Source organism: Labrus mixtus, unplaced genomic scaffold (genome assembly GCF_963584025.1).
Source record: "Labrus mixtus unplaced genomic scaffold, fLabMix1.1 SCAFFOLD_62, whole genome shotgun sequence".
NCBI classification, from domain to species: domain Eukaryota; kingdom Metazoa; phylum Chordata; class Actinopteri; order Labriformes; family Labridae; genus Labrus; species Labrus mixtus.
The window spans coordinates 247,501-265,000 of record NW_026870147.1 but is presented as its reverse complement, the minus strand read 5'-3'; the positions used below and the strand labels follow the sequence as shown (position 1 = coordinate 265,000).

Genomic DNA, 17,500 nt, shown 5'->3' with positions numbered 1-17,500 from the left:
TTGGTCTGTAGTTGTCCAGATTTTTATTGTCCCCCTTGTTTTTGTAAAAAATAGTAACCACCCCTTCCCCTAAACTTTTTGGTATATGTTTCACTTTTTCCATATATTTACTCAATTTGTTCACCAAGGGCACCAGCTGCTCTTTGAAAGCTTGGTAGAATTCCGCAGTTAGGCCATCGCTCCCAGGACTTTTGTTTTTGTTTAACCCCTCTAAAGCACTTCTGATTTCTCCCTCTGTAAACTCACAATCACACCACATTTTATCGTCCTCGCTTAGTTTTTTCTTTAAGGCACCCAAAGCTCTGTTCACACTCACGCTATCACACTCCTGTCTCGAAAACAGGCTTTCATAATAGCCCTTTACTATTTCTAAAATTCCCTTTTTATCTGTCACACTTTTACCTGCTTCATTTAATAATTCGTTTATTTCTGTTCTTTTTTGTTTTTGTTTTTCCAGACCTAAAAAAAAGGCTGTACTCCTCTCCCCCTCATACATATATTGTATTTTACTCCTAATGGCTGCACCCCTACTCTTTTTAAGTTCAATCACTCCCAACTGTTCTTTTAAATGTATGTATTTTTCGACATCTACATTATCTACACTGTCAAGCGATGCTATTTCCTCACTTAGTTGTTTTCTCAAATTCTCTTCCTTTCTATTTTCTCTCCACTTTTTCTCTTTACTATAATTGATACACTTTTTTTTAATTCTGACTTTTACACTATCCCACCACACATTCATATCCTCACTCTCATTCCACTCATATCCCACATCATTCAACAATCTTTCCATACTTTTCACAAACATTCCATCATCCAGCAAGCTTGCATTAAAGCACCATATCCCTCCTTTACGTACATTCGTTTCTTTTCTAAACGTGATTTCTATTCCAGCGTGATCGCTCCACATATTAGTTTTATATTCAACTTCTTTAATCCACCTCACTACCTCGCATGTCACCAAAGCATAATCTATTCTAGATTGTTTTAATCTATTCAGTACAATTTGTCTCCTGGAGAACACTCTCTCCCATGGATGTAGCAATCTCCAAATATCAATGCATTGTTTCGTTATCATTATATCTTTAAGTGTCCCCCTGCTCACATCCCCCTTAAACACATTATTTTTTGACACATCGGTGGGTGTCATCGCCACATTAAAGTCACCGATTATTATACAATTCCTTTCCCACCATTTGCTTATTGCAATGAAGAATGTTTTCCTTTCTTTTTCTCCATTCGGTGCATATATATTTATGATTCTTATATTTTTCGTTTCATACACACAGTCTATTACTATTATTCTTCCTTCTTTGTCTCCATAAACCAAATTTACCCCTGTTACCCGACCCGTTTTGACTAAAACCGCCACTCCTCTCGCCCTCGACGTGCCATTGGAGCAGAAAATATGGCCCACAAAGTCTTTTTTTATGTCTTCCACCAGGGAATCATCCCACCTGGTCTCCTGCAGGCACAAAACGTCATTCTGCAAGGAGAGAATCGCATGTCTTTTTTCTTTGTTCCTTAGTCCATTCACGTTTATCGAAAATAAATTAAAGGCCATTATCATAAAAATAAAAACAAAAAAAACGGATTTACAGGGGTTATTGTCAGTCATTATTTGTCCTTACATTTCAATTTTTTCACCAACTTTTTTCGTTGTCCAAGACTTAGTCTTTTTTGAGCACTCGCCAGTTCACTCACATCCATTTCGCTGTCCGTTTCATTGGGACTGGTGCTTTTACCCGTATTATTTAGCGTGATTTTTCTCCCTCCCGTCTGTCCAACACCACTCTCAGGCATCTCCCTCCCCTCTGTGCTCATGCTTACCCCCGGGTCTTCTGCCACGTCCCTTCCGTCTCCTTTTTTCCCTCTCTCGCTCGTTTTTCGCTGCTTCTGCTGTCCTCCCTCTCCAGCCAGCTCCGGCGTCTCCAGCTCGCACTCTGACGCCCGTTCTCCTCCGCTCTCTCCGCTCTGCTCCATTTCTCCGTCACTGTTCTCGTCTTCTCTGATCTCCTTCCTGCTTGCTCCGATCACCTCCTTCTCCTCCGCCTCCTCCTCGTACACCTCCTCCGCCTCGTCTTCATCCTCGTACACCTCCTCCACCTCGTTCTTGCTTTCCTCTCCGTTCTCACACTCACATTCATTTTCTCTTTTTTTACAGTTTGTGCATTTTGTGCTGTTCGCGCTGCACTCTCGCGCAAAGTGTCCCTGCACCCCACAGTTGTGGCACATAAATTCTGGACACTCTCTCAGGATGTGTCCCGGCTGGATGCACATCCTGCACACTTTTTGTTGTCTATCATGTATTACTCTAAAGTATTCGTTCCCCATCACAGTGTTAAACTTTGTGGAGTAAGGGAGTGACTGTACCTGGTCATTAAATCTGACCCGGACAAACCTCGTTCCGTCAGCTATCATTGTTCCAGGCCACATTCTGCGTTTTATTGGTGATGTCGGTTTCACTCCCCATCCCGTCAGCTTCCAAACTATTTCTTCATCTGTGATATACGCTGGCAGGTTTAAAAAAGACACCACCAGCTCATCATTATTTAGTTCTCTCGCCACGACTCTGGTCTCTCCGATTTTAAATCCATCCAGCAGCCTTTCCTTTCCTTTAATGTTGCTCACCGTCACCTCCAGTTTTTCAGGTCCCAGGGTTCTGCACGCCAGCAGGCCCCCACAGATCATTTTTATGTTGCTCATGACGTGATTTAGAGGAACTTTGTCTCCCACCCTTTCAATGTTTAGTGTTAGTTTTCTCTCAAAAGACACTTTTGCTTCCTCTTTTTCTGCTCTCTCGCCACCTCTCCCATTCTCTGCATGCGGAGCAATCAGCCCGCCGCTCCTCTCTCTTCCTCTCTCTCCGTCATCCATTCCGTTCCCTGTTTCATTTGCCGTTTTCATCCGTCCTTTTTGTCCGTCGTTCTTCTCGTTGTCGTTTAATCCATTCCTTTGTTTCAGTGCCATGTTTGTTTGTTCACGTTGTTGTCCGTTCTCTTTTCCTTTTTCCATCTCTCCAGTCCGTGGTCCTGTCATCTTTGTGATCCGTCCGTGTGAGTTTGCTCGCGACATACGAGCAAACATTCACAAAAAACAAAAATTCTTCACAAAATTGTGGAAAAAAAACAGGAAAAAAAGGTGAAAAGAAAAACGATCCCCCTAACAGTCAGTGACTGCTGGGGGACATTCACTCACAATCTGAGGTATTTAAATAAATCCAAAGCGCATCCAAAAAACAAACAAATTAGTCCAGCTGTCCTGCTCAGTACTGACACGTCAGCTCTCCTTCAGCACCACACAAACTCTGACAGCAAAAGGGGCGTGTTCAGGGTGGTATGGCTGTAAGCCATTATTGTGTGCAGACAGGGGCCTTTTAAACATGTCATGCCCTTGATTCTGCCTGAATTTTTGGACATGTTAATATGTCTCTATATGATAAAAAAAAAAAACATATGATCAAAAAAATGAAAAAGCTTACAGCACATGGTATTCCCAGGCGGTCTCCCATCCAAGTACTAACCAGGCCCGACCCTGCTTAGTTTCTGAGATCAGACAAGATCGGGCGTGTTTTTTTTTTTTTTTTTTATCTTTTATTATCAAAATTACAAAAACATTTATAATTCTTTCACATCATTTACAACAAATGCTATTATAATACATACACCCTCTAAATTAAACCTCCCCTCTGACGCAAACGGCACCCTAAAAACAATAAAAACATAGCATCAGAAAAAAAAAACTCAAATCACCCCTGATACCCCCAACTCATGACAACTCTTCTGAGTCCCTCCCCCAAAGCAAACACCCCTCTGAAAACAAACCACAAAAACATACAAAAACCCCACAGTATTCTCAAAAAACCACTGAGAAAAAAAAAAAACCACCAAATCAAATCACCCATTTTCCCCATGACCAAAAAAGAAGCCCTCGTACCAAAAAAACAAAAACAAAATAATTTAGACATCCCACATAATTCCCTCCTCATTTACTCTACACACATTCGCACCTTCCACAAACATTCTCACAAACTCACTCTCATTCGCTATGTACAACAATTTAAGATGTGCTTTCCATTCATTCACAAACATTCTCCACACATTCATTTTCTTACTTTCATACAGTGCATAATTCCTTCTGTTAAAAACCGCTTTTCTTGCAAAAGCCAAAATTATATTCATTACATTGTGATTTTTTTGTTTTGTTCCCACCCCCAACAACACCGACAATTCCCACCCCCTTTCATTCCAACACTCATTCTTACTGCATTTCCCCAACATTTCTCTTATTTTTCCCCAAAAATAAACCAATTCCCCACACGTAACAAACAAATGTATTAAATCCTCATCCGTACTTTCACATACACAACATTTTCTTTCATACCTCTCCTTATGGATCTGATGCAGGACGATGCAGGTAAAGATCCTCCTGTGCCTCAGTTTGAAATCTAGGTCAAATATTGCATGTGGTGTATGCGGAATGTTAATGTTCTTCCATATCATGTTGCTTGTTATGTCCGGGTATGTGTCTGTCCATTTTACTTCGGATGTGGGTTTCTGTATTCTATGTGTGATTGCGCACCTATACCAAATTTTTGTAGTGACATCTGTAATGTTGTGTTTCTTCTCCCCTAGGCACAGGGAGATCCCCCCCACATCGTCCTGCATCACTCCCTCCTTCTCTTTGATTAATTTTTCCCATTCGCTCGACAAAGACAATTTTACATTTGCAAACACTCTCTCAATCACATCCTTTCTGCACACACACCCTTTATTTTTTAAACCCCTCACCACCATTTGTAAATCAAAATCCCCCCCACAGTTCAGTAAATCCCTTATTCTAATATATCCCGCTTTCGACATAGCTTCACACTTAATTACCCTCTCCCCATTTTTAAAATACGGGCTCGAGAGGAAGGGCAGTCGTAGCACTGACCCTCTCGTTCCGCACTCTGGTACAGTCCAGGATGAAACCTGATACCACGCACTGAGTACTTCCTGGAAAAACCGTGGCAAGTGTTTAAATGAATCCGGGTTATTGATCTGGTACAGGTTGTCCTCGTTGTAGAGTCCAAAACTGCACAGATATTGTTTGAAGTGGTTTTTCCAAACTACGTTCCGGTTCTGGTCCATAAATTTGCCTATCAATTTGACTCTTAGTGCTACTTTTTTTGTAAGTAAATCAATCAAAGCTAGCCCCCCCTGATCTTTAGCCCCTATTATTGTTTTGTGAGCTATACTCGCTGCTTTGTTTTTCCAAATAAAGTCCCTAATGGTCTTTGAAATCTCCTTAAAGGCCCAGTCCGGAAGCGTACAAGTACTCAGCGCATGATTCACTTTGGACAACACGAGAGCATTTGTTACGGCTACCCTTCCTCTCAACAATAGACCCCTCGCTTTCCACAAATTCAATGTTTTTTTAATTTTACCCACCACCTCTTTCCATGTTACATCATCACATTCATTCTCATTTTTCCCCATATTCACTCCCAACACTTTTCTTCTCTCACACACCGTTTTAAATCCCCACTTATTAACTAGATTGGATTCCTTACCTAGTAACATAATTTCTGACTTATTTTCATTTACTTTTGCCCCAGATGCTCTTTCATAAGTTTGTACATGTTTTAATATCAATTCTATATCCTCCTCTCCTTTTACCATTATATTCACGTCATCTGCATACTGTATTATTTTTACGTTTTCCTTACCTATACCTTTTATGTTTACGTCTTCCGATATCAGTGCTGCCAGCGGCTCTGCTACCAAGCTGTACAACAGCGCTGACATCGGACATCCTTGTCTCACTGACCTTGATATTTTAAAAGAATCAGTTAGTTCCCCGTTACATTTTATCTTGCTTTCCGCTCCTGTATACAACATATTTATCCATTCTCTCATTCTCTCCCCGAATCCAAACTTCTCTAACACCTTCCCCATGAACCCGTGATCTACTCTGTCAAAAGCTTTATTTAAATCAATCCCTAGCCATATTCCCCCCTCCCCTTCCATATCCCTGACCGTCTGTTTTATTGAAATGATTGAGTCTGCTATGTCTCTGTTTGGTATACTGTATGATTGTGTTTGTTCTATGATTGTTCCTATTACCTCCCTGATTCTATTGGCTATTGTTTTCGCTATGATTTTGTAGTCTGTGTTGAGTAGGCTGATTGGTCTGTAGTTGTCCAGATTTTTATTGTCCCCCTTGTTTTTGTAAAAAATAGTAACCACCCCTTCCCCTAAACTTTTTGGTATATGTTTCACTTTTTCCATATATTTACTCAATTTGTTCACCAAGGGCACCAGCTGCTCTTTGAAAGCTTGGTAGAATTCCGCAGTTAGGCCATCGCTCCCAGGACTTTTGTTTTTGTTTAACCCCTCTAAAGCACTTCTGATTTCTCCCTCTGTAAACTCACAATCACACCACATTTTATCGTCCTCGCTTAGTTTTTTCTTTAAGGCACCCAAAGCTCTGTTCACACTCACGCTATCACACTCCTGTCTCGAAAACAGGCTTTCATAATAGCCCTTTACTATTTCTAAAATTCCCTTTTTATCTGTCACACTTTTACCTGCTTCATTTAATAATTCGTTTATTTCTGTTCTTTTTTGTTTTTGTTTTTCCAGACCTAAAAAAAAGGCTGTACTCCTCTCCCCCTCATACATATATTGTATTTTACTCCTAATGGCTGCACCCCTACTCTTTTTAAGTTCAATCACTCCCAACTGTTCTTTTAAATGTATGTATTTTTCGACATCTACATTATCTACACTGTCAAGCGATGCTATTTCCTCACTTAGTTGTTTTCTCAAATTCTCTTCCTTTCTATTTTCTCTCCACTTTTTCTCTTTACTATAATTGATACACTTTTTTTTAATTCTGACTTTTACACTATCCCACCACACATTCATATCTTCACTCTCATTCCACTCATATCCCACATCATTCAACAATCTTTCCATACTTTTCACAAACATTCCATCATCCAGCAAGCTTGCATTAAAGCACCATATCCCTCCTTTACGTACATTCGTTTCTTTTCTAAACGTGATTTCTATTCCAGCGTGATCGCTCCACATATTAGTTTTATATTCAACTTCTTTAATCCACCTCACTACCTCGCATGTCACCAAAGCATAATCTATTCTAGATTGTTTTAATCTATTCAGTACAATTTGTCTCCTGGAGAACACCCTCTCCCATGGATGTAGCAATCTCCAAATATCAATGCATTGTTTCGTTATCATTATATCTTTAAGTGTCCCCCTGCTCACATCCCCCTTAAACACATTATTTTTTGACACATCGGTGGGTGTCATCGCCACATTAAAGTCACCGATTATTATACAATTCCTTTCCCACCATTTGCTTATTGCAATGAAGAATGTTTTCCTTTCTTTTTCTCCATTCGGTGCATATATATTTATGATTCTTATATTTTTCGTTTCATACACACAGTCTATTACTATTATTCTTCCTTCTTTGTCTCCATAAACCAAATTTACCCCTGTTACCCGACCCGTTTTGACTAAAACCGCCACTCCTCTCGCCCTCGACGTGCCATTGGAGCAGAAAATATGGCCCACAAAGTCTTTTTTTATGTCTTCCACCAGGGAATCATCCCACCTGGTCTCCTGCAGGCACAAAACGTCATTCTGCAAGGAAAGAATCGCATGTCTTTTTTCTTTGTTCCTTAGTCCATTCACGTTTATCGAAAATAAATTAAAGGCCATTATCATAAAAATAAAAACAAAAAAAACGGATTTACAGGGGTTATTGTCAGTCATTATTTGTCCTTACATTTCAATTTTTTCACCAACTTTTTTCGTTGTCCAAGACTTAGTCTTTTTTGCGCACTCGCCAGTTCACTCACATCCATTTCGCTGTCCGTTTCATTGGGACTGGTGCTTTTACCCGTATTATTTAGCGTGATTTTTCTCCCTCCCGCCTGTCCAACACCACTCTCAGGCATCTCCCTCCCCTCTGTGCTCATGCTTACCCCCGGGTCTTCTGCCACGTCCCTTCCGTCTCCTTTTTTCCCTCTCTCGCTCGTTTTTCGCTGCTTCTGCTGTCCTCCCTCTCCAGCCAGCTCCGGCGTCTCCAGCTCGCACTCTGACGCCCGTTCTCCTCCGCTCTCTCCGCTCTGCTCCATTTCTCCGTCACTGTTCTCGTCTTCTCTGATCTCCTTCCTGCTTGCTCCGATCACCTCCTTCTCCTCCGCCTCCTCCTCGTACACCTCCTCCGCCTCGTCTTCATCCTCGTACACCTCCTCCACCTCGTTCTTGCTTTCCTCTCCGTTCTCACACTCACATTCATTTTCTCTTTTTTTACAGTTTGTGCATTTTGTGCTGTTCGCGCTGCACTCTCGCGCAGAGTGTCCCTGCACCCCACAGTTGTGGCACATAAATTCTGGACACTCTCTCAGGATGTGTCCCGGCTGGATGCACATCCTGCACACTTTTTGTTGTCTATCATGTATTACTCTAAAGTATTCGTTCCCCATCACAGTGTTAAACTTTGTGGAGTAAGGGAGTGACTGTACCTGGTCATTAAATCTGACCCGGACAAACCTCGTTCCGTCAGCTATCATTGTTCCAGGCCACATTCTGCGTTTTATTGGTGATGTCGGTTTCACTCCCCATCCCGTCAGCTTCCAAACTATTTCTTCATCTGTGATATACGCTGGCAGGTTTAAAAAAGACACCACCAGCTCATCATTATTTAGTTCTCTCGCCACGACTCTGGTCTCTCCGATTTTAAATCCATCCAGCAGCCTTTCCTTTCCTTTAATGTTGCTCACCGTCACCTCCAGTTTTTCAGGTCCCAGGGTTCTGCACGCCAGCAGGCCCCCACAGATCATTTTTATGTTGCTCATGACGTGATTTAGAGGAACTTTGTCTCCCACCATTTCAATGTTTAGTGTTAGTTTTCTCTCAAAAGACACTTTTGCTTCCTCTTTTTCTGCTCTCTCGCCACCTCTCCCATTCTCTGCATGCGGAGCAATCAGCCCGCCGCTCCTCTCTCTTCCTCTCTCTCCGTCATCCATTCCGTTCCCTGTTTCATTTGCCGTTTTCATCCGTCCTTTTTGTCCGTCGTTCTTCTCGTTGTCGTTTAATCCATTCCTTTGTTTCAGTGCCATGTTTGTTTGTTCACGTTGTTGTCCGTTCTCTTTTCCTTTTTCCATCTCTCCAGTCCGTGGTCCTGTCATCTTTGTGATCCGTCCGTGTGAGTTTGCTCGCGACATACGAGCAAACATTCACAAAAAACAAAAATTCTTCACAAAATTGTGGAAAAAAAACAGGAAAAAAAGGTGAAAAGAAAAACGATCCCCCTAACAGTCAGTGACTGCTGGGGGACATTCACTCACAATCTGAGGTATTTAAATAAATCCAAAGCGCATCCAAAAAACAAACAAATTAGTCCAGCTGTCCTGCTCAGTACTGACACGTCAGCTCTCCTTCAGCACCACACAAACTCTGACAGCAAAAGGGGCGTGTTAAGGGTGGTATGGCCGTAAGCCATTATTGTGTGCAGAAAGGGGCCTTTTAAAGATGTCATGCCCTTGATTCTGGCTAAATTTTTGGACATGTGAATATGTCTCTATATGATAAAAAAAAACCATATGATCAAAAAAATGAAAAAGCTTACAGCGTCTGGTATTCCCAGGCGGTCTCCCATCCAAGTACTAACCAGGCACGACCCTACTTAGTTTCCTAGATCTGACGAGAACGGGCATGTTAAGGGTGGTATGGCCGTAAGCTGTTATTGTGTGCAGAAAGGGGCCTTTTAAAGATGTCATGCCCTTGATTCTGGCTGAATTTTTGGACATGTGAATATGTCTCTATATGATAAAAAAAAAACATATGATCAAAAAAATGAAAAAGCTTACAGCACCTGGTATTCCCAGGCGGTCTCCCATCTAAGTACTAACCAGGCCCAACCCTGCATAGCTTCCGAGATCGGACGAGATCGGGCGTGTTCAGGGTGGTATGGCCGTAAGCCATTATTGTGTGCAGAAAGGGGCCTTTTAAAGATGTCATGCCCTTGATTCTGGCTAAATTTTTGGACATGTGAATATGTCTCTATATGATAAAAAAAAAACATATGATCAAAAAAATGAAAAAGCTTACAGCGTCTGGTATTCCCAGGCGGTCTCCCATCCAAGTACTAACCAGGCACGACCGTACTTAGTTTCCGAGATCGGACGAGATCGGGCGTGTTAAGGGTGGTATGGCCGTAAGCTGTTATTGTGTGCAGAAAGGGGCCTTTTAAAGATGTCATGCCCTTGATTCTGGCTGAATTTTTGGACATGTGAATATGTCTCTATATGATAAAAAAAAAACATATGATCAAAAAAATGAAAACGCTTACAGCACCTGGTATTCCCAGGTGGTCTCCCATCCAAGTACTAACCAGGCCCGACCCTGCTTAGCTTCCGAGATCGGACGAGATCGGGCGTGTTCAGAGTGGTATGGCCGTAAGCCATTATTGTGTGCAGACAGGGGCCTTTTAAAGATGTCATGCCCTTGATTCTGGCTGAATTTGTGGACATGTGAATATGTCTCTCTATGATAAAAAAAACATATGATCAAAAAAATAAAAAAAGCTTACAGCATCTGGTATTCCCAGGCGGTCTCCCATTCAAGTACTAACCAGGCCCGACCCTGCTTAGCTTCCGAGATGGGACGAGATCGGGCGTGTTAAGGGTGGTATGGCCGTAAGCCATTATTGTGTGCAGACAGGGGCCTTTTAAAGATCTCATGCCCTTGATTCTGGCTGAATTTTTGGACATGTGAATATGTCTCTATATGATAAAAAAAAGAACATATGATCAAAAAAAATGAAAAAGCTTACAGCACCTGGTATTCCCAGGCGGTCTCCCATCCAAGTACTAACCAGGCCAGACGCTGCTTAGCTTCCGAGATCGGACAAGTTCAGGGTGGTATGTCCTTAAGCCATTATTGTGTGCAGAAAGGGGCCTTTTAAAGATGTCATGCCCTTGATTCTGGCTGAATTTTTGGACATGTGAATATGTCTCTATATGATAAAAAAAAACATGATCAAAAAAATGAAAAAGCTTACAGCACCTGGTATTCCCAGGCGGTCTCCCATCCAAGTACTAACCAGGCCTTACCCTGCTTAGCTTCTGAGATGGAATGAGATCGGGCATGTTCAGGGTGGTATGGCCGTAAGCCATTATTGTCTGCAGACAGGGGCCTTTTAAAGATGTCATGCCCTTGATTCTGGCTGAATTTTTGGACATGTGAATATGTCTCTCTATGATAAAAAAAAAACATATGATCAAAAAAATAAAAAAAGTTTACAGCGTCTGGTATTCCCAGGCGTTCTCCCATCCAAGTACTAACCAGGCCCGACCCTGCTTAGCTTCCAAGATCGGACGAGTTCAGGGTGGTTTGGCCGTAAGCCAGTATTGTGTGCAGAAAGGGGCCTTTTAAAGATGTCATGCCCTTGATTCTGGCTGAATTTTTGGACATGTGAATATGTCTCTATATGATAAAAAAAACATATGATCAAAAAAAATGAAAGAGCTTACAGCACCTGGTATTCCCAGGCGGTCTCCCATCCAAGTACTAACCAGGCCCGACCCTGCTTAGCTTCCGAGATCGGAGGAGATCGGGCTTGTTCAGGGTGGTATGGCCGTAAGCCATTATTGTGTGCAGAAAGGGGCCTTTTAAAGATGTCATGCCCTTGATTCTGGCTGAATTTTTGGACATGTGAATATGTCTCTATATGATAAAAAAAACATATGATCAAAAAAAATGAAAGAGCTTACAGCACCTGGTATTAATAGGCGGTCTCCCATCCAAGTACTAACCAGGCCCGACCCTGCTTAGCTTCCGAGATCGGACGAGATCGGGCTTGTTCAGGGTGGTATGGCCGTAAGCCATTATTGTGTGCAGAAAGGGGCCTTTTAAAGATGTCATGCCCTTGATTCTGGCTGAATTTTTGGACATGTGAATATGTCTCTCTATGATAAAAAAAAAACATATGATCAAAAAAATAAAAAAAGTTTACAGCGTCTGGTATTCCCAGGCGTTCTCCCATCCAAGTACTAACCAGGCCCGACCCTGCTTAGCTTCCAAGATCGGACGAGTTCAGGGTGGTTTGGCCGTAAGCCAGTATTGTGTGCAGAAAGGGGCCTTTTAAAGATGTCATGCCCTTGATTCTGGCTGAATTTTTGGACATGTGAATATGTCTCTATATGATAAAAAAAACATATGATCAAAAAAAATGAAAGAGCTTACAGCACCTGGTATTCCCAGGCGGTCTCCCATCCAAGTACTAACCAGGCCCGACCCTGCTTAGCTTCCGAGATCGGAGGAGATCGGGCTTGTTCAGGGTGGTATGGCCGTAAGCCATTATTGTGTGCAGAAAGGGGCCTTTTAAAGATGTCATGCCCTTGATTCTGGCTGAATTTTTGGACATGTGAATATGTCTCTATATGATAAAAAAAACATATGATCAAAAAAAATGAAAGAGCTTACAGCACCTGGTATTCCTAGGCGGTCTCCCATCCAAGTACTAACCAGGCCCGACCCTGCTTAGCTTCCGAGATCGGACGAGATCGGGCTTGTTCAGGGTGGTATGGCCGTAAGCCATTGTTGTGTGCAGAAAGGGGCCTTTTAAAGATGTCATGCCCTTGATTCTGGCTGAATTTTTGGACATGTGAATATGTCTCTATATGATAAAAAAAAACATATGATCAAACAAAATGAAAAAGCTTACAGCACCTGGTATTCCCAGGCGGTCTCCCATCCAAGTACTAAGCAGGCCCGACCCTGCTTAGCTTCTGAGATCGGGCGTGTTCAGGGTGGTATGGCCGTAAGCCATTATTGTGTGCAGAAAGGGGCCTTTTAAAGATGTCATGCCCTTGATTCTGGCTGAATTTTTGGACATGTGAATATGTCTCTATATGATAAAAAAAAACATATGATCAAAAAAATGAAAAAGCTTACAGCACCTGGTATTCCCAGGCGGTCTCCCATCCAAGTACTAACCAGGCCCGACCCTGCATAGCTTCCGAGATCGGACGAGATTGGGCGTGTTCAGGGTGGTATGGCCGTAAGCCATTATTGTGTGCAGAAAGGGGCCATTTAAAGATGTCATGCCCTTGATTCTGGCTAAATTTTTGGACATGTGAATATGTCTCTATATGATAAAAAAAAAACATATGATCAAAAAAATGAAAAAGCTTACAGCGTCTGGTATTCCCAGGCGGTCTCCCATCCAAGTACTAACCAGGCACGACCCTACTTAGTTTCCGAGATCGGACGAGATCGGGCGTGTTAAGGGTGGTATGGCCGTAAGCCATTATTGTGTGCAGACAGGGGCCTTTTAAAGATGTTATGCCCTTGATTCTGGCTGAATTTTTGGACATGTGAATATGTCTCTATATGATAAAAAAAAAACATATGATCAAAAAAATGAAAAAGCTTACAGCACCTGGTATTCCCAGGCGGTCTCCCATCCAAGTACTAACCAGGCCCGACCCTGCTTAGCTTCCGAGATCGGACGAGATCAGGCGTGTTCAGGGTGGTATGGCCGTAAGCTGTTATTGTGTGCAGACAGGGGCCTTTTAAAGATCTCATGCCCTTGATTCTGGCTGAATTTTTGGACATGTGAATATGTCTCTATATGATAAAAAAAACATATCATCAAAAAAATTAAAAAGCTTACAGCACCTGGTATTCCCAGGCGGTCTCCCATCCAAGTACTAACCAGGCCCGACCCTGCTTAGCTTCCGAGATCGGACGAGAACGGTCGTGTTCAGGATGGTATGGCCATAAGCTGTTATTGTGTGCAGAAAGGGGCCTTTTAAAGATGTCATGCCCTTGATTCTGGCTAAATTTTTGGACATGTGAATATGTCTCTATATGATAAAAAAAAACCATATGATCAAAAAAATGAAAAAGCTTACAGCGTCTGGTATTCCCAGGCGGTCTCCCATCCAAGTACTAACCAGGCACGACCCTACTTAGTTTCCTAGATCTGACGAGAACGGGCATGTTAAGGGTGGTATGGCCGTAAGCTGTTATTGTGTGCAGAAAGGGGCCTTTTAAAGATGTCATGCCCTTGATTCTGGCTGAATTTTTGGACATGTGAATATGTCTCTATATGATAAAAAAAAAACATATGATCAAAAAAATGAAAAAGCTTACAGCACCTGGTATTCCCAGGCGGTCTCCCATCTAAGTACTAACCAGGCCCAACCCTGCATAGCTTCCGAGATCGGACGAGATCGGGCGTGTTCAGGGTGGTATGGCCGTAAGCCATTATTGTGTGCAGAAAGGGGCCTTTTAAAGATGTCATGCCCTTGATTCTGGCTAAATTTTTGGACATGTGAATATGTCTCTATATGATAAAAAAAAAACATATGATCAAAAAAATGAAAAAGCTTACAGCGTCTGGTATTCCCAGGCGGTCTCCCATCCAAGTACTAACCAGGCACGACCGTACTTAGTTTCCGAGATCGGACGAGATCGGGCGTGTTAAGGGTGGTATGGCCGTAAGCTGTTATTGTGTGCAGAAAGGGGCCTTTTAAAGATGTCATGCCCTTGATTCTGGCTGAATTTTTGGACATGTGAATATGTCTCTATATGATAAAAAAAAAACATATGATCAAAAAAATGAAAACGCTTACAGCACCTGGTATTCCCAGGTGGTCTCCCATCCAAGTACTAACCAGGCCCGACCCTGCTTAGCTTCCGAGATCGGACGAGATCGGGCGTGTTCAGAGTGGTATGGCCGTAAGCCATTATTGTGTGCAGACAGGGGCCTTTTAAAGATGTCATGCCCTTGATTCTGGCTGAATTTGTGGACATGTGAATATGTCTCTCTATGATAAAAAAAACATATGATCAAAAAAATAAAAAAAGCTTACAGCATCTGGTATTCCCAGGCGGTCTCCCATTCAAGTACTAACCAGGCCCGACCCTGCTTAGCTTCCGAGATGGGACGAGATCGGGCGTGTTAAGGGTGGTATGGCCGTAAGCCATTATTGTGTGCAGACAGGGGCCTTTTAAAGATCTCATGCCCTTGATTCTGGCTGAATTTTTGGACATGTGAATATGTCTCTATATGATAAAAAAAAGAACATATGATCAAAAAAAATGAAAAAGCTTACAGCACCTGGTATTCCCAGGCGGTCTCCCATCCAAGTACTAACCAGGCCAGACGCTGCTTAGCTTCCGAGATCGGACAAGTTCAGGGTGGTATGTCCTTAAGCCATTATTGTGTGCAGAAAGGGGCCTTTTAAAGATGTCATGCCCTTGATTCTGGCTGAATTTTTGGACATGTGAATATGTCTCTATATGATAAAAAAAAACATGATCAAAAAAATGAAAAAGCTTACAGCACCTGGTATTCCCAGGCGGTCTCCCATCCAAGTACTAACCAGGCCTTACCCTGCTTAGCTTCTGAGATGGAACGAGATCGGGCATGTTCAGGGTGGTATGGCCGTAAGCCATTATTGTCTGCAGACAGGGGCCTTTTAAAGATGTCATGCCCTTGATTCTGGCTGAATTTTTGGACATGTGAATATGTCTCTCTATGATAAAAAAAAAACATATGATCAAAAAAATAAAAAAAGTTCACAGCGTCTGGTATTCCCAGGCGTTCTCCCATCCAAGTACTAACCAGGCCCGACCCTGCTTAGCTTCCAAGATCGGACGAGTTCAGGGTGGTTTGGCCGTAAGCCAGTATTGTGTGCAGAAAGGGGCCTTTTAAAGATGTCATGCCCTTGATTCTGGCTGAATTTTTGGACATGTGAATATGTCTCTATATGATAAAAAAAACATATGATCAAAAAAAATGAAAGAGCTTACAGCACCTGGTATTCCCAGGCGGTCTCCCATCCAAGTACTAACCAGGCCCGACCCTGCTTAGCTTCCGAGATCGGAGGAGATCGGGCTTGTTCAGGGTGGTATGGCCGTAAGCCATTATTGTGTGCAGAAAGGGGCCTTTTAAAGATGTCATGCCCTTGATTCTGGCTGAATTTTTGGACATGTGAATATGTCTCTATATGATAAAAAAAACATATGATCAAAAAAAATGAAAGAGCTTACAGCACCTGGTATTCCTAGGCGGTCTCCCATCCAAGTACTAACCAGGCCCGACCCTGCTTAGCTTCCGAGATCGGACGAGATCGGGCTTGTTCAGGGTGGTATGGCCGTAAGCCATTATTGTGTGCAGAAAGGGGCCTTTTAAAGATGTCATGCCCTTGATTCTGGCTGAATTTTTGGACATGTGAATATGTCTCTCTATGATAAAAAAAAAACATATGATCAAAAAAATAAAAAAAGTTTACAGCGTCTGGTATTCCCAGGCGTTCTCCCATCCAAGTACTAACCAGGCCCGACCCTGCTTAGCTTCCAAGATCGGACGAGTTCAGGGTGGTTTGGCCGTAAGCCAGTATTGTGTGCAGAAAGGGGCCTTTTAAAGATGTCATGCCCTTGATTCTGGCTGAATTTTTGGACATGTGAATATGTCTCTATATGATAAAAAAAACATATGATCAAAAAAAATGAAAGAGCTTACAGCACCTGGTATTCCCAGGCGGTCTCCCATCCAAGTACTAACCAGGCCCGACCCTGCTTAGCTTCCGAGATCGGAGGAGATCGGGCTTGTTCAGGGTGGTATGGCCGTAAGCCATTATTGTGTGCAGAAAGGGGCCTTTTAAAGATGTCATGCCCTTGATTCTGGCTGAATTTTTGGACATGTGAATATGTCTCTATATGATAAAAAAAACATATGATCAAAAAAAATGAAAGAGCTTACAGCACCTGGTATTCCTAGGCGGTCTCCCATCCAAGTACTAACCAGGCCCGACCCTGCTTAGCTTCCGAGATCGGACGAGATCGGGCTTGTTCAGGGTGGTATGGCCGTAAGCCATTGTTGTGTGCAGAAAGGGGCCTTTTAAAGATGTCATGCCCTTGATTCTGGCTGAATTTTTGGACATGTGAATATGTCTCTATATGATAAAAAAAAACATATGATCAAACAAAATGAAAAAGCTTACAGCACCTGGTATTCCCAGGCGGTCTCCCATCCAAGTACTAAGCAGGCCCGACCCTGCTTAGCTTCTGAGATCGGGCGTGTTCAGGGTGGTATGGCCGTAAGCCATTATTGTGTGCAGAAAGGGGCCTTTTAAAGATGTCATGCCCTTGATTCTGGCTGAATTTTTGGACATGTGAATATGTCTCTATATGATAAAAAAAAACATATGATCAAAAAAATGAAAAAGCTTACAGCACCTGGTATTCCCAGGCGGTCTCCCATCCAAGTACTAACCAGGCCCGACCCTGCTTAGCTTCCGAGATCGGAGGAGATCGGGCTTGTTCAGGGTGGTATGGCCGTAAGCCATTATTGTGTGCAGAAAGGGGCCTTTTAAAGATGTCATGCCCTTGATTCTGGCTGAATTTTTGGACATGTGAATATGTCTCTATATGATAAAAAAAACATATGATCAAAAAAAATGAAA

The 17,500-nt window shown here is 42.5% G+C and overlaps 20 non-coding genes and 7 pseudogenes across 20 annotated transcripts; all 27 read right to left on the bottom strand.

Moving 5' to 3' along the window:
- Nucleotides 1-9,641: 9,641 nt before the first annotated feature.
- Nucleotides 9,642-9,760, bottom strand: LOC132964044 (5S ribosomal RNA; annotated as a pseudogene).
- A 122-nt stretch (nucleotides 9,761-9,882) lies between these two features.
- Nucleotides 9,883-10,001, bottom strand: LOC132964317 (5S ribosomal RNA). The gene has a single exon (XR_009669301.1). It is a non-coding gene; the product is annotated as a 5S ribosomal RNA (ribosomal RNA).
- A 122-nt stretch (nucleotides 10,002-10,123) lies between these two features.
- Nucleotides 10,124-10,242, bottom strand: LOC132963961 (5S ribosomal RNA; annotated as a pseudogene).
- A 122-nt stretch (nucleotides 10,243-10,364) lies between these two features.
- On the bottom strand, nucleotides 10,365-10,483 carry LOC132964215 (5S ribosomal RNA). The gene has a single exon (XR_009669206.1). It is a non-coding gene; the product is annotated as a 5S ribosomal RNA (ribosomal RNA).
- Nucleotides 10,484-10,604: 121 nt separating this feature from the next.
- LOC132964656 (5S ribosomal RNA) lies at nucleotides 10,605-10,723 on the bottom strand. Its single transcript, XR_009669619.1, has one exon. It is a non-coding gene; the product is annotated as a 5S ribosomal RNA (ribosomal RNA).
- A 352-nt stretch (nucleotides 10,724-11,075) lies between these two features.
- LOC132964669 (5S ribosomal RNA) lies at nucleotides 11,076-11,194 on the bottom strand. Its single transcript, XR_009669632.1, has one exon. It is a non-coding gene; the product is annotated as a 5S ribosomal RNA (ribosomal RNA).
- A 353-nt stretch (nucleotides 11,195-11,547) lies between these two features.
- LOC132964384 (5S ribosomal RNA) lies at nucleotides 11,548-11,666 on the bottom strand. The gene has a single exon (XR_009669365.1). It is a non-coding gene; the product is annotated as a 5S ribosomal RNA (ribosomal RNA).
- Nucleotides 11,667-11,787: 121 nt separating this feature from the next.
- On the bottom strand, nucleotides 11,788-11,906 carry LOC132964609 (5S ribosomal RNA). The gene has a single exon (XR_009669578.1). It is a non-coding gene; the product is annotated as a 5S ribosomal RNA (ribosomal RNA).
- Nucleotides 11,907-12,259: 353 nt separating this feature from the next.
- Nucleotides 12,260-12,378, bottom strand: LOC132964383 (5S ribosomal RNA). The gene has a single exon (XR_009669364.1). It is a non-coding gene; the product is annotated as a 5S ribosomal RNA (ribosomal RNA).
- A 121-nt stretch (nucleotides 12,379-12,499) lies between these two features.
- On the bottom strand, nucleotides 12,500-12,618 carry LOC132964395 (5S ribosomal RNA). Its single transcript, XR_009669375.1, has one exon. It is a non-coding gene; the product is annotated as a 5S ribosomal RNA (ribosomal RNA).
- A 122-nt stretch (nucleotides 12,619-12,740) lies between these two features.
- Nucleotides 12,741-12,849, bottom strand: LOC132963967 (5S ribosomal RNA; annotated as a pseudogene).
- Nucleotides 12,850-12,970: 121 nt separating this feature from the next.
- LOC132964527 (5S ribosomal RNA) lies at nucleotides 12,971-13,089 on the bottom strand. Its single transcript, XR_009669501.1, has one exon. It is a non-coding gene; the product is annotated as a 5S ribosomal RNA (ribosomal RNA).
- Nucleotides 13,090-13,211: 122 nt separating this feature from the next.
- Nucleotides 13,212-13,330, bottom strand: LOC132963900 (5S ribosomal RNA; annotated as a pseudogene).
- Nucleotides 13,331-13,452: 122 nt separating this feature from the next.
- On the bottom strand, nucleotides 13,453-13,571 carry LOC132964128 (5S ribosomal RNA). Its single transcript, XR_009669188.1, has one exon. It is a non-coding gene; the product is annotated as a 5S ribosomal RNA (ribosomal RNA).
- A 120-nt stretch (nucleotides 13,572-13,691) lies between these two features.
- LOC132964586 (5S ribosomal RNA) lies at nucleotides 13,692-13,810 on the bottom strand. Its single transcript, XR_009669556.1, has one exon. It is a non-coding gene; the product is annotated as a 5S ribosomal RNA (ribosomal RNA).
- Nucleotides 13,811-13,932: 122 nt separating this feature from the next.
- On the bottom strand, nucleotides 13,933-14,051 carry LOC132964043 (5S ribosomal RNA; annotated as a pseudogene).
- Nucleotides 14,052-14,173: 122 nt separating this feature from the next.
- Nucleotides 14,174-14,292, bottom strand: LOC132964316 (5S ribosomal RNA). Its single transcript, XR_009669300.1, has one exon. It is a non-coding gene; the product is annotated as a 5S ribosomal RNA (ribosomal RNA).
- Nucleotides 14,293-14,414: 122 nt separating this feature from the next.
- Nucleotides 14,415-14,533, bottom strand: LOC132963960 (5S ribosomal RNA; annotated as a pseudogene).
- Nucleotides 14,534-14,655: 122 nt separating this feature from the next.
- On the bottom strand, nucleotides 14,656-14,774 carry LOC132964214 (5S ribosomal RNA). The gene has a single exon (XR_009669205.1). It is a non-coding gene; the product is annotated as a 5S ribosomal RNA (ribosomal RNA).
- Nucleotides 14,775-14,895: 121 nt separating this feature from the next.
- LOC132964655 (5S ribosomal RNA) lies at nucleotides 14,896-15,014 on the bottom strand. Its single transcript, XR_009669618.1, has one exon. It is a non-coding gene; the product is annotated as a 5S ribosomal RNA (ribosomal RNA).
- Nucleotides 15,015-15,366: 352 nt separating this feature from the next.
- LOC132964689 (5S ribosomal RNA) lies at nucleotides 15,367-15,485 on the bottom strand. Its single transcript, XR_009669649.1, has one exon. It is a non-coding gene; the product is annotated as a 5S ribosomal RNA (ribosomal RNA).
- Nucleotides 15,486-15,838: 353 nt separating this feature from the next.
- On the bottom strand, nucleotides 15,839-15,957 carry LOC132964382 (5S ribosomal RNA). The gene has a single exon (XR_009669363.1). It is a non-coding gene; the product is annotated as a 5S ribosomal RNA (ribosomal RNA).
- A 121-nt stretch (nucleotides 15,958-16,078) lies between these two features.
- On the bottom strand, nucleotides 16,079-16,197 carry LOC132964393 (5S ribosomal RNA). The gene has a single exon (XR_009669374.1). It is a non-coding gene; the product is annotated as a 5S ribosomal RNA (ribosomal RNA).
- A 353-nt stretch (nucleotides 16,198-16,550) lies between these two features.
- On the bottom strand, nucleotides 16,551-16,669 carry LOC132964381 (5S ribosomal RNA). The gene has a single exon (XR_009669362.1). It is a non-coding gene; the product is annotated as a 5S ribosomal RNA (ribosomal RNA).
- Nucleotides 16,670-16,790: 121 nt separating this feature from the next.
- Nucleotides 16,791-16,909, bottom strand: LOC132964392 (5S ribosomal RNA). The gene has a single exon (XR_009669373.1). It is a non-coding gene; the product is annotated as a 5S ribosomal RNA (ribosomal RNA).
- Nucleotides 16,910-17,031: 122 nt separating this feature from the next.
- LOC132963966 (5S ribosomal RNA) lies at nucleotides 17,032-17,140 on the bottom strand (annotated as a pseudogene).
- Nucleotides 17,141-17,261: 121 nt separating this feature from the next.
- LOC132964380 (5S ribosomal RNA) lies at nucleotides 17,262-17,380 on the bottom strand. The gene has a single exon (XR_009669361.1). It is a non-coding gene; the product is annotated as a 5S ribosomal RNA (ribosomal RNA).
- Nucleotides 17,381-17,500: the final 120 nt, after the last annotated feature.